The sequence below is a fragment of the Protopterus annectens genome, chromosome 5.part0, assembly GCF_019279795.1.
Source record: "Protopterus annectens isolate FY-2018-M chromosome 5.part0, PAN1.0, whole genome shotgun sequence".
NCBI classification, from domain to species: Eukaryota; Metazoa; Chordata; order Ceratodontiformes; family Protopteridae; genus Protopterus; species Protopterus annectens.
Genome location: NC_056735.1, coordinates 972058179 through 972070646, shown reverse-complemented (window position 1 = coordinate 972070646; position 12468 = coordinate 972058179).

Below are 12468 nucleotides of genomic sequence, written 5' to 3'. Positions count from 1 at the left end.
ATTCCCTGCCTTAAGAGCCCATCTGTGTTGACATTGCTAACCCCATGACAGTGCTGCACTGTCATATCATATGATTGCAATTCTAGGCTCCACCTTAGTAACTTGGCATTTTGCTGCTGGCTCCATGTAGCCATGTTAGGGATTGTGTTCTATAACTACAGTGAATTTCCTTCCATATAGATAAGGCTGAAGTTTCTGCAGTGCTCGCACTATGGCTAGATCTTCCTTTTCTACAGCTGCATAACATTCTTCCCTGTGTTGGAGCCTACGACTGAGATAAAGCACTGGGTGCTCTTTTCCCTCTGAAGTAATATGGCTAAGTACAGCCCCCACCCCATGGTTTGAAGCATCCACCTGTACAACAAATTATTTGCTCTAATCTGGACTGCTTAACACAGGGGCTCCTCCCAAAGCTCCTTTAAGCTTCTGGAATGCCTGCTCACATGCAGAGGGTCCACACTACCTTATCTGGCCTGTTTTTCTTGTCAGGTCTATGAGGGAAGCAGCTATGGCACTATAACTGGGGATGAACTTTCTGTAGTACCCTGCTGTTCCTAAAAATGCCCTCACCTGCTTTTTGGTAACAGGTGCAGGCCAGGCCTGAATGGTTTCCACTTTGGCAGATTCTGGCCTGATCTTACCACTCCCCACTCTATGTCCTAGGTAGGATATCTCTGCCATACCCACCTGACATTTGCTGGGCTTAATGGTCAACCTTGCCCTCTGTAGTCTGCCCAGCACCTCCCAGACATGCTGAAGGTGCTCTTGCCATGAATTGCTGTAGATGGCAATATCATCTAAGTAACCAAGGGCAAAGTCTCCTGCTCCTCCTAGGATATGATTTATCAGCCTCTGAAAAGTCACTGGGGCATTTTTCATCTCAAAGGGCATCTTTGTGAACTCATACAAGCCAAAAGGAATCACAAAGGATGACCTCTCTCTAGCACTGAGAGTCAATGGCACCTGCCAGAAACCCTTGGTAAGATCAATGGTGGTAAGATACTTAGCCCCACTCAGCTGCTCTAGGGCTTCATCTGTCCTAGGCATGGGCTAAGCATCTGACTATGTGTGACTATTTAATTTCCTGTAGTCCACACAGAACCTGGTGCTGCCATCCTTCTTTGGTACCAGTGCCACTGGGGAGGCCCAGGGACTGTTGAACTCCTGAATTACCCGTAGTTCTAACATTTCCTGTACCGCCTCCCTCAAAGTCTGTTTGAGTCTCTCAGGCACCCTATAAGGAGCCTGCTTGATAGGCCTTTGGGGTCCTGTATCCACATGGTGCTGCACCAGATGGGTGCACCCCAGTTTCCCAGTGAACACGTCCCCAAGCTCCTGTAACACTGCTTGGATTTCTCTAATCTGGGTAGGAGATAGCTGTTGGGACATTGTTACCCCTTCCACTGAGGTGTCAGCCTGAGCATCACTGAGGAGATCAGTCACCAGATCTCCCTCAGACTCCTCCTGAAATTCACTGCAAATACTCAGCACAAGGGCCTCCATATCATGGTAGGGTTTCATCATGTTAACATGGTACAATTTGTGCCCCTGCCTCCTGCCTAGCAGTTCCACCATGTAGTTAGCATCACTGACTTTCCTTACCACATTGTAGGGTCCCTCCCTGGCTGCCTGCAGCTTTTTGTGTCTGACAGGAGTGAGAGCCATTACCTGCTGCCCTACAGCATACTCTCTAGCTTGAGCATTCCTGTCATACCAGACCTTTTTCTGCTGTTGGGCTTCTGCCAAGTTCACCTGGGACAAGCCTATGAGTTCCCTGAGCCTTTTCCTGAGGTTTAGAACATATGCCACAACAGAATCCTTGTGGGATTCACACTCACCCTCCCACTCATCTTGAATTAAATTTAGAGGAACCTCACACTATGCCCATACAGCAACTCAAATGGTGAAAAACCTGTGGATTCCTGGGGAAACTCTCTGTAAGCAAACAACAGATGGGGCAGATATTTGTCCCAGTCCTTCTTAAGCTGGTCTGCAAATGCTCATAGCATGGTCTTGAGTGTAGAGTTTAAACTCTCAACAAGACCATTTGTCTGGGGATGGTAGGGGGTTGTCTTTAGGTGCTTCACCCTACAGTACTTCAACAGACAAGCCAGCAGGTCTGACAAGAAATTGGCACCTCTGTCAGTCAGTATTTCTTTTGGGAAACCTACCCTGCTGAAAATCTCTAACAAAGCATTTGCCATCTTTTCTGCCTCAATGGAGGACAGAGTCACTGCCTCAGGGTATATAGTAGCATAATCTACTACCACTAGGATAAACTTTTTCCCTGTGGAACTTCAGAACTTGGAACTCAGAGGCCCCACAATATCCATAGGTACCCTCTGAAATTGGCTCCACAATCACAGGCAAAAGCATCAAAGGAGCTTTCACCTTGTCTCCTCCCTTGCTTACCTTTTGGCACTGCTCACAGGTCCTAAAGTACCTTGTTACATCTCTGGAAATGCCCATATGACCTGCAAAAGGAATATCATGGGCTATGGCTAGAAGTGCCAGATGGTAGGCTCTGGGCACTACCAACTGCTGTATTCTGTCACCCTCTAGCCCCCCACCCCCTCAGTGGTCCATTCTCTATACAGTAACCCTTTGCCCCAGTATACAGATTTCCCTTTCCCTTGAGAATTAGGTGCTTCACTAGCTACCTCCTGCAGGCCTTGTAATGTAGGGTCTGAGAGCTGAGCCTGTCTTAGCCTTCTCTTTGTAACCCTTCCCAGCTCCCCTACCACAAGAAGTCTGGTATCCTCTGACAGCAGTGCCTGACTGTCAGCCTGCATACTACTACTCATCTCTACCCTTGCAGTCACTCTGTCAAAGGGAACATCAGTACCCAAAAGGAGCTGTGGCTCACCTTCAGTATCACTGCTACAGGGTAGCCTCCTCTCTAAAGTAACCACCTTACCAGTTCTGACTGTAAGTGTGCGGTCTGTCTGGGTCTCCCCCAGGCTACCAGACCCACATGCTTGCCTCCAAGCCTGACTGCGTGAAACTGCATGAGCACATGATACTGCATTATCAAAATCATTCCCTATCAGGACATCTGCAGGGATATCCGTAAGCACACTGACTTGCTGGCTTCCTTTTCCACCCTTCCAGTCAAGGTGAATCCTATCCAAAGGTATCTGGAATGTGGTTTCTCCTAAAGTGCTGACTGGAGTAGACTGTCCAGGCAAGTAGTCCTCCTCTGTAAGCATTGCAGGCTTCATAATGGTTATGTGAAAGGCTGTGTCTCTCTTAGCAATGGTCTCTTTGCCATTCACTAAGATAGGATTTCACTAAGATAGGATATAACCTCTTGTGGTAGTTGGCTACCCTTGTTATCTTGAGACAACTTACTGTTGGCATTTTGTCATACCCACTTACTGGCTCTCCCACCTTTTCTTAACCACCTTGCCTCCATGGACATCTATATGCTATATGGCCCCACTGGTTGCATTTAAAACATTTAACCCTTGGTCCTGGACATGTACCTGGACTAGTGGCTTCCCCTGCTACTGGCAGATTCTGTTGGGGCAGTCTGAGCTGCTCACCATGGGTTCCCTTAGACCCATGAGCAGCACTATATGTCCCTTTCCTGTGAAGAGATGCCCTGCTTGCTAGGTATAGGTTTCCCTTCTTCCCCAACTCATCTACAGTAAGACATTGTCTATCAGCTAACCGGTTCCTCATGTCCTCAGGCAAAGTGCTAAGGGCTTGTTCCCACACCAAAAGGTCTGCCAACCCTTCAAAAGTGGTGACCTGACATCCACTCACCCACCTATGAAAATAAGTGCTTAGTTCAGCATCATATTCACACACACTTTCATCTGCCTTGCGTCTGTGCTCACAAAACGTTTTTCTGTAAGCTTCAGGTGTTAACTTAAAAAATTCTAGCAAACAATTCTTTACAATTTTATAATTTAAACAGTCATTATCAAAAATTTTGGAAAGAAGAGGTACGGCTTTACCATGGAGTAAGGGGGTTAGGAACCATAGTCAGAGCCCTTGGTCAACATTATACTGTTTACATACCCTCTCAAACACATGAATGAAACTATCAAAATTATCCCCCTCTGTAAATTGTGGAAGAAAGTTTCTTCTGGGGTTCAGTTACTCCCTTCTCCATTACCTCCATGACTCTGGTGAAGGGTCAGCATCTCCTTTTCATGTTGCTTCTGCCTCTCCTTCTCCTCAGCTTCCAGGCATAGCAGTTTCCTCATTTTCCTCAGTCTCTAGATGCCTCAGTCTTTCTGCTGCCTCTATTTCCAAACTATTGGCCTCTAGCTCAAGTCTCTTTAACTCCACATGGATTTTTAAGTCCTCTGTGGAAAGGTTGAGCTGTTCATTCTCTGAGAGTTGTACATCCCCATGGTCAGTCAGATTGTCCTCCTGATTGCTATTCTCTGATGCAGCTGTGACTGAAGCTGCAATCATGTCTGTTTAGTTGGTTGGCATACACCAGTCCTTTACACTGGCACATCTCAGCCAACTGGCTCCTTGTCAGCTTGCTATACTCCTCTGTTGACATGCTTGCCTGCTCTCGCTGACTAACTTAGCTAACAAAAGAAATAAAACAATTGTAATATGAACTCTGAATGTTCACTATGTGACAATTTAGAGTACAAAACCACCTTCATTGATCACTGTACACAGGCTACAGGAATTCAATATCCACACCACTACAAGCCAATTAATATGTGATGTGGCTAACTCACCACTATCAACCAATTAATATGTGATGTGGCTATCCCACCACTGCCAAACAATTAATATGTGACAACCCTGCACTAGCCCAATAATCAAGGAGCCTCAATCCTCACCACTAACACCAGTGAGGGAGGTGCACACTGGAAGGATGACAAGTACACACACAGCAAAGTACAATTTCCCCTAAGAGCACACAGAGATCACAGTCATTCTGGGGCTGGTTTCTCCCTCTCTCTCCAGATCCCAGTCAGACTCCCCACTGGCACTTGGTTGAGTGGTCAAGCCAAAACCTCCTGCAACCTATCTGTCCAACCAGTGCTTTGTGTCCTTGCCCAAGTAGCTGACACACACACACACACACTTTGAGATTTGATTTATAAACAAACACACAGATACTCCTGGGGAAGGCTGGCACAGGTTTTCTAGCTATGCCCCCTTCTGCCCAGATTATGAGGTAGTACCAGCGGCCACCATCCATCCTTACTTATCAGCTACTAAAAGGCCCAAAGGGTGAGCAATTATACTGTGTAAAATACTATTATCCAAATGGTAAGTGTGTCCATCTAAGGCTACTTAGGAGTGGCAGATACAGTGTCACCAAATACATATGCAAGTACCCTAAGAGCTTAAATATTTCTGAATAAGCCAGTCACAATTAAAATATTTAACTATATTTAATAATAAATAATAAAAGCACAAGAGAATACTCAATAACTCAACAAGTGACAACAGAGTTCAGAATCACAGCAAGCATTTTCAAACAGTATTGCAGGACAGTCTCACATAAATACAGAAAACATCTAACCTAATCTTGCTATAGTCTTCTCTATCTCTAGGAACATTTACTGTAATCTAGTACTTACTATTAGCAAGACAGGTGCTGATGAGAGGATGTTTCTAGGCCCAAGACAAGATACAAAATGCACATATACTCTCTCTGGGGTAGTTTTTAAAGTAATAATGCACATTGCTGGATGACATCACTATTTAATGGATGACATCACTATTTGACACCTCTGTGTCAAAATACTTATTTCTTAGAAGTTTTCCTGGAACTGAAAGCCATAAAATAGTTAAATAATTTTACCTTTGAAACCTATAATTATTTCTGTTTCCAGACAATAGAAAGACTCCTCTAGCTGTTGACATCCTGCCTCGTTGCATTAACTAACTTTATAGCACAGTCATAAACAAGTTCAACTTATTTTTCTCAGAGTTTTGCAAGTTAACTCTGTATGTTCCAACTTCTGCCATGAAAACATACATTTGCACAGGTAGAAACATTTCTGTTCTTTTCTAGTAGGGTACACTGTGGTTACATTCTTGAAGCTCAGTACATAACATACAGTTTTCTTACATTTGTAAGACAAGTATACAAACCATATTATTATTCACAAATAACATAGAATTATTTACAAAATTCCAGCTAGCTGGGCTGGCAGCCTTCACAGCTGGGTCTTTCACCAACTCAAAAACACAGAAATCAGTGGTGCAGAGGGGATTAACCACAGAAAATCCAGTCTGTTTTTCACCAACTCCTCATCTAGCCCATTCTTGACTGTCTGCCCCTACAGATGGTCTTCCAGCATATGACCTCCTCGCTACAAGTACACCCTTAATATCATTCTGTCCAATATTGCACGCACTGAGAATATCTTAACACGGGTAACAGATCTTACTGAAGGACACTGCCAGCAGTGAAAGCATGCCATTATCCACTAATGTATGCCCTGCTTTGACCCATGTTTGTGATGGAGCATAATTGTATCCATTTGTCTCAGTCTGTGAATTTGGGATAGGTGTCATCAACCAGGGCTCCAGGAATATCCATCATTATCAATAAGATGTTCCTGGGAAAAGTCACCCCTGCAAAACCATTAATAAAGATAACATATATGTGGGAATCATGGAAGCTGTCTTGGTGGCTTGCAGACACATTGTAAATAGCATCTTGTGCATTACAGGCCACCCATTAGTTGATGGAATGGTAACTTTTATGGCTTACTTACCTAATTCCCAAATTATTGGCTGGGGTCTTTATTCAAAGTGTGTGCAGTCTATAGCCTCCAAAGTCTCAGAGAAGTGGTCCATATCACAGTAATCCTGCATGGTGTTGTCAGTCTCCTCTGTGGTTTGTGGAAGATATATATACCCCCCATGCTACATCATGGCATTGAGAAACTGATGCAATATTGTCTCTCTGAGTAAAGGTAAAGACCTTAACTATTATACCAACAACTCCCTGAAGTATTCTGTTCTTTGCCATCATCTGCTTTGCAATGGGCCTCCTTCTTTATATATATATATATATATATATATATATATATATATATATAGACCTGCTTTGCCTCATTGGCAAGTACTAGGCAATTGGTCTGCAGACTATTTCAAGCATAGCCAGTAATGAGTGATCAGAATCAAACCCTGTACCTTGTGTCTGTGAAGTAATGACTTTAACCATTATGCTGCCCTCCCCAAGACAGGTACCAGGGATACCCTCCATCATTTCTCCTGTTGGTCACTGAAACCTCCTTGTAGGTAGCATACATAAAACCACATATACCTTAGTACCCACTGTGAGAGGTAATCCATGACTCCCATTAGACAGCAGATAAGGTTGACACTTGTCTACAAACTCCTGGTTGGTATCCCTATCCGCATAGTATCATACTACAATGATGGTGTTGTGAAGCATAAATTGTCAAGAGCAGTCAGATGACAAGGAGTTTCCAAGGATGGCGATGCACATCACTGTGGCGTCCATTGACAGTAATAGCTTTTTTATATACACATTCAGTTAAGCTGCAACACGCCCTAACATATTTCCACTACTCACCTGTATGTACTCTGGCAATTTACTGAGGTCATTACCATTGGTGATCATTCATCATGTTGTTCATTTTATACATTTCCTGAATCACTCCACCATTTTGTTCACTCATTTACTTAAATGTAGACATTCATTACTGTATCATTATACTATTGTCTATACTGCAAGCAGTTATGCTGCTCTGTGTCCTACACTCATGGTCAGTGCATCTCTGAAATACACATATCTTGCTCATAGCCACTCATCATGCACAGTTGCTTACTGCAGTAGATTCATAGGTAGTTGCTAAGCATGCAGTCCAAGAGATCATTAATGAGCCTAGCCCAAATGCCGTCTAGCCTGAAAGCACTGCTGCTTTAAGTGACTTGACCATGGTTACACAGTAAGCATTTGAAGGCTGAGGGAATCAAGCCCTGCACCACAGGATGTAGCTTATTAATACCACAGGATAGAGTTTATTAATACCACAGGATGTAGCTTATTAATACCACAGGATATAGTTTATTAACAGCTCATACTTTTAATCCTCTGCACCAGTTACTAGACACGATGGGGTGAATTCTTTTGAATCAGAGGGACTGTTTCTACAAGGAACCTACTCTACTTTTTTGTTTCTTCTGTGATTTATTCTTTTATAATATAAAAAAGATGAGCACTGAGATCAGCTATGTTAACCATTCCTGATGTAATAGCATATCATTTGCACACTTTATTCATGATGTTTCTTATACTTACTTGGCAAATTAAGTAAAAGCTTAATATTGTCTAGTCACTGGCTGCCACTTACTACCACCTATATTATACATTATATTACAAAAAGAAGGTGAACAGCTATGAACCGCTAATGGATATTTATGGCATTACTGCCTTTATTTGGTTCAGAGAGGTATGTGTACTTCTAAATTTGTTATACAGTGAAGAAGACACATAAACAGGTCATTTTACTGATTACCAACTACTCGAACAGCTAATGACTCACTTGTTATCAGCAATGCCAAATGTTTTTTGTGAAAGTTGCAAGTATATAAAATGGTCAATTAAGGAGACGTCTGTTGATATCAATGAAAAACTGCCCATTTGCACTGAGGACAATTCAAAATACATGCTGGTTACCTGCCAGGATATCCTATTTTTCTGCACAGAAATGTAAGACATATTGGAAATAAATTTAATAGATTTTTAGCCAGTGCTGGCTACGTGGTGAGATAGGTTAGTGCTTATTTGCCTTAGTTAATGCTACCTTGAAAGAGTAAAACAGTTGCATGGTATCTACATTTCTATAGATAAAATTAGTCTGACTTAATGAATTGTTTGGCTGTCACTCCATAGGAGTGCATTCTTAACATTGTCTCCAGTGTGGACTGAGGTCAGAGTAAGAGTGTTTGTCACTTCAGTCTCTGGGATTCATTAACAGTTGGGTAGGCTTCATACTAAGCCTACACAATTTAAACATAGTGGTGTGATGAGAGCAGCACTAATGAAATATGCATACTGCTCATCCCACCTACACATTTGTAAGCACCTTTTAGTAGCCAACAATAATGATCACGGTTACAGAAAGGTGTTTGCAAGCACAAGCACAGAATCTAAACAAAAAGACTTGCTTCTAGGCAAACCTAATATAGGAGCACACACTGTAGACCAGATATATTAAGGGCAAGTACAGTGAAAACATTCTGAATGAGGGGAAGTGAAATGGGCAAATTGTGCACAAATAATATTGGTTGTACTGCATAAGTTATTAAAAGGGGAGGGGAAATGGGTAAAGTGTACTCATATACTGCAGGCAAATGTACTGAAGTATCAAAGAAACATTTCTAACATAAATCCTGCCATACTGATACAATTATAGTTAATGTAAATGACAATACATGACTTATTCACATAACTAAAAATGGACATGCTGACAGCTGTGACAGGGATATAAAGCTGCAGTCTAACAAAGGGCAGCTAATGTGATATACATGTTAATAAAATGCTGAGTTGAGATAACAGCAAGGACAGAAGATACATTATGTGAAGAATGCATAGATTACAGTTATTGCATATGAAATATATGTACAGGGAATATATTTCAGCTCGCTGAATATGTGTCCCAGGCAGGTATGTCCCTAGCCTTAAGCAGCATTCTACTGTCACCCACAATGATACCACAATACAAACAGAAAATGGTTGACTTTAACAATTGGCTTAGTTTCTGGTGTCATTTCATGGGGATCCAGTACCTGACAGCCTGGTAAGACATGATCGACAGACCATGATGCTTTGCCAGAGATGGACTGCATCTGTCTTCCTTGGGCTTCAGGCTTCTGGCAAAGGCTCTTGCCTCCCCATAGTGCTTTTTTTAGGCAATGCTGTAAGGTCAAAACTACCATCATGAAAATTTCATCAAAATGCAAATTAAAGGTCATGCTGCTAAACACTAGGAGTCTAAACATAAAACTGCACTCATTGCAAGCATTCTTAACCCTGGAAGATGCTGACATTTGTGCAGTCACAGAAACCTGTGGAGAGCACCCCAGCCATGCCAGGTTGCTCATCCTATCATACATTCAGACCCCAAACTGTGGGCAGCAAAACAAAAGGAGGTGGAGTTTCAATATATATTAAAGACATACACACCTCCAGGCTGGTCAAACAGTATGACAGGCAAGAGACACTCCAGGTGCAGTTAACCATTGAAAAGACCCCTATTCAAATCATAGCTAGCTACAGGCCCCCAACTTTGATTCAAGATGCCCACTTCACCTATCTGGACCTCTTTGCATCTATCAAGATTCAACTATTTATCTTGATCCTGGGTGACTTTAACTATCCAACTATAGATTGGAAGAACTACTCATGCCAAAACACAAATGCCCAGATATTCCTTGATTTTGTCATTGCAAATGCCTTGAACCAGCTGGTCGATACCCCCACAAGAGGTGATAATATCTTGGACTTGGTATTAACTAACATGAGTAACCACTGGAGCATCTGTACAGTGTCATCCTCCCTGGCAAGATCTAACCACAAAGTGGGCACTTTTGAAGTCACCATCTCTTCTGAATCCCTCGACCCCCCAGCTAGGGTAAAAAAAAAACTTTTCCAAAGCTGATTACAACCTCCTAAGGGAAGGTATAAACAGCTTCACAGCCTCTCCTCCTATGCAGGAACTGGTACAAATGTCCAAACCTACACCAAAATACTATATGAGCATTTATATAGCTGCATGGAATCAGGAATACCCGACAAGACCAAATCATCTTCCTCAAGGAAGAGTAAACCTGTCTGGTGGATGTCTGCAATAAATAAACTCTATAATAAAAGGAAAAAAATGCTGTCCAAAACCAAGAAGGAGCAGGTCACTAATTGGAAGCAATCTCTCCTCAGCCTGAACAAGCAAATAAGAGCAGTAGTGAAATCCTCCAAAGCAAAGTTTGAGTCCAAACTGGCTACATCTACTAAAGACAATCATAAGGCCTTTTTCACATAGGTCCACAATCTGAAAGGAAGCACTCAGTTCTGCTCAGAACTGGTGGTCAAGAACACCACATACACAAATGCCATAGATATAGCCAACCTGCTGGCAGACAGGTTCAGCAAAAACTTCACCCCTTTGTCCCTCCATCAGTAAATCAGGACATCCCCAGCACCTGCCCCCCTCCCGTTATCTCTAGGGAGCAAGTCATCACTGCCCTCTCAAAAGCAAGAAATACAGCCTCCATGGGACCTGATAACATCCCAGGCTGCATCCTACATGAACTCAGGCAGGAACTTGCAGCTCCATTAGACATCCTATTCAACCAAAACCTGAGTATCAACTTTGTCCCAACTGAGTGGAGGGCAGCCACTGTCATACTTTTGCACAAAGGTAGACCATCTAGTGATCCAGGAAATTATAAACCCATCAGCCTAATTAGCTCAGTCGGTAAGGCCATGGAATGGATTATCATGGACCTCATTAACAAGGACATTGGCGACCTCCAAACACTCAATCCCACACAGTTTGGCTTCATCAAGTGGAGGTCATGCCTGTTAAATTTAGTTGACTTCTTTGAGACAGTCACCAAAGCCGTGGACGAGGGAAAGATGGTGCACACTGCCTACCTTGACCTGGCCAAAGCCTTTGATGCTAATTCCCCAGTCAGGTATAATAGATAAACTCTCTCAACTAGGCATGAATCTATATGTTAACAGATGGGTAGCAAACTGGCTTACTGATAGGACCCACCTAGTCAAAATAGGGTGAGCCACCTCAAGCAGTAGACCTGTAATGAGCTGTGTACCCCAGAGATTGGTCTTGGAGCCTCTGTTGTTTGGGATATACTTATCTGAGGTGCAGGCCAAAACCAGTGGGCTATGGCTGACAAAGTTTGCAGATGAGTGCAAGATGGGTGCTGTCATCAATTCCCCTAGTGATGTGGACATACTCCAAGAGCGTCTCACCCAAACAAGTGACTGGTACAAGAAACATTGCCTCAAACTGAATGCCAAAAAATGCATCATCCCCTTTGGGGAGAGTGACATCCTCACAAATTATCACATTAATAACAAGGTCCTAAACATGCAACCAGTCATGAGGGATTTGGACACCCAGGTTGATAGCAACCTGACTTTTGACCACTATATTGCCTCCATTGTACAAAAAGCTTTCTACATAGCCTACCTCATTAGGAAGGGTATCTCATCCAGTGACAATGAGGTCATAACATCCCTGTATTCATCCCTTATAAGACCCATTATTGAGTACAACACCCCTTTCAGCATGTACCTCACAAAACACATGCAGCAGCTGTAAGCACCACAGAGGTTCCTCACCAGGAGAATCCATGGCCTCAAACATCTACCCTACACAGAAAGGCTAAAGACCCTGTTCCTCTACTCATTCTCATACAGACTCCTCAGAGGTGACCTCTGTCTGGCAAACAAAGCAATCTGTGACCCTGCCTTGATGG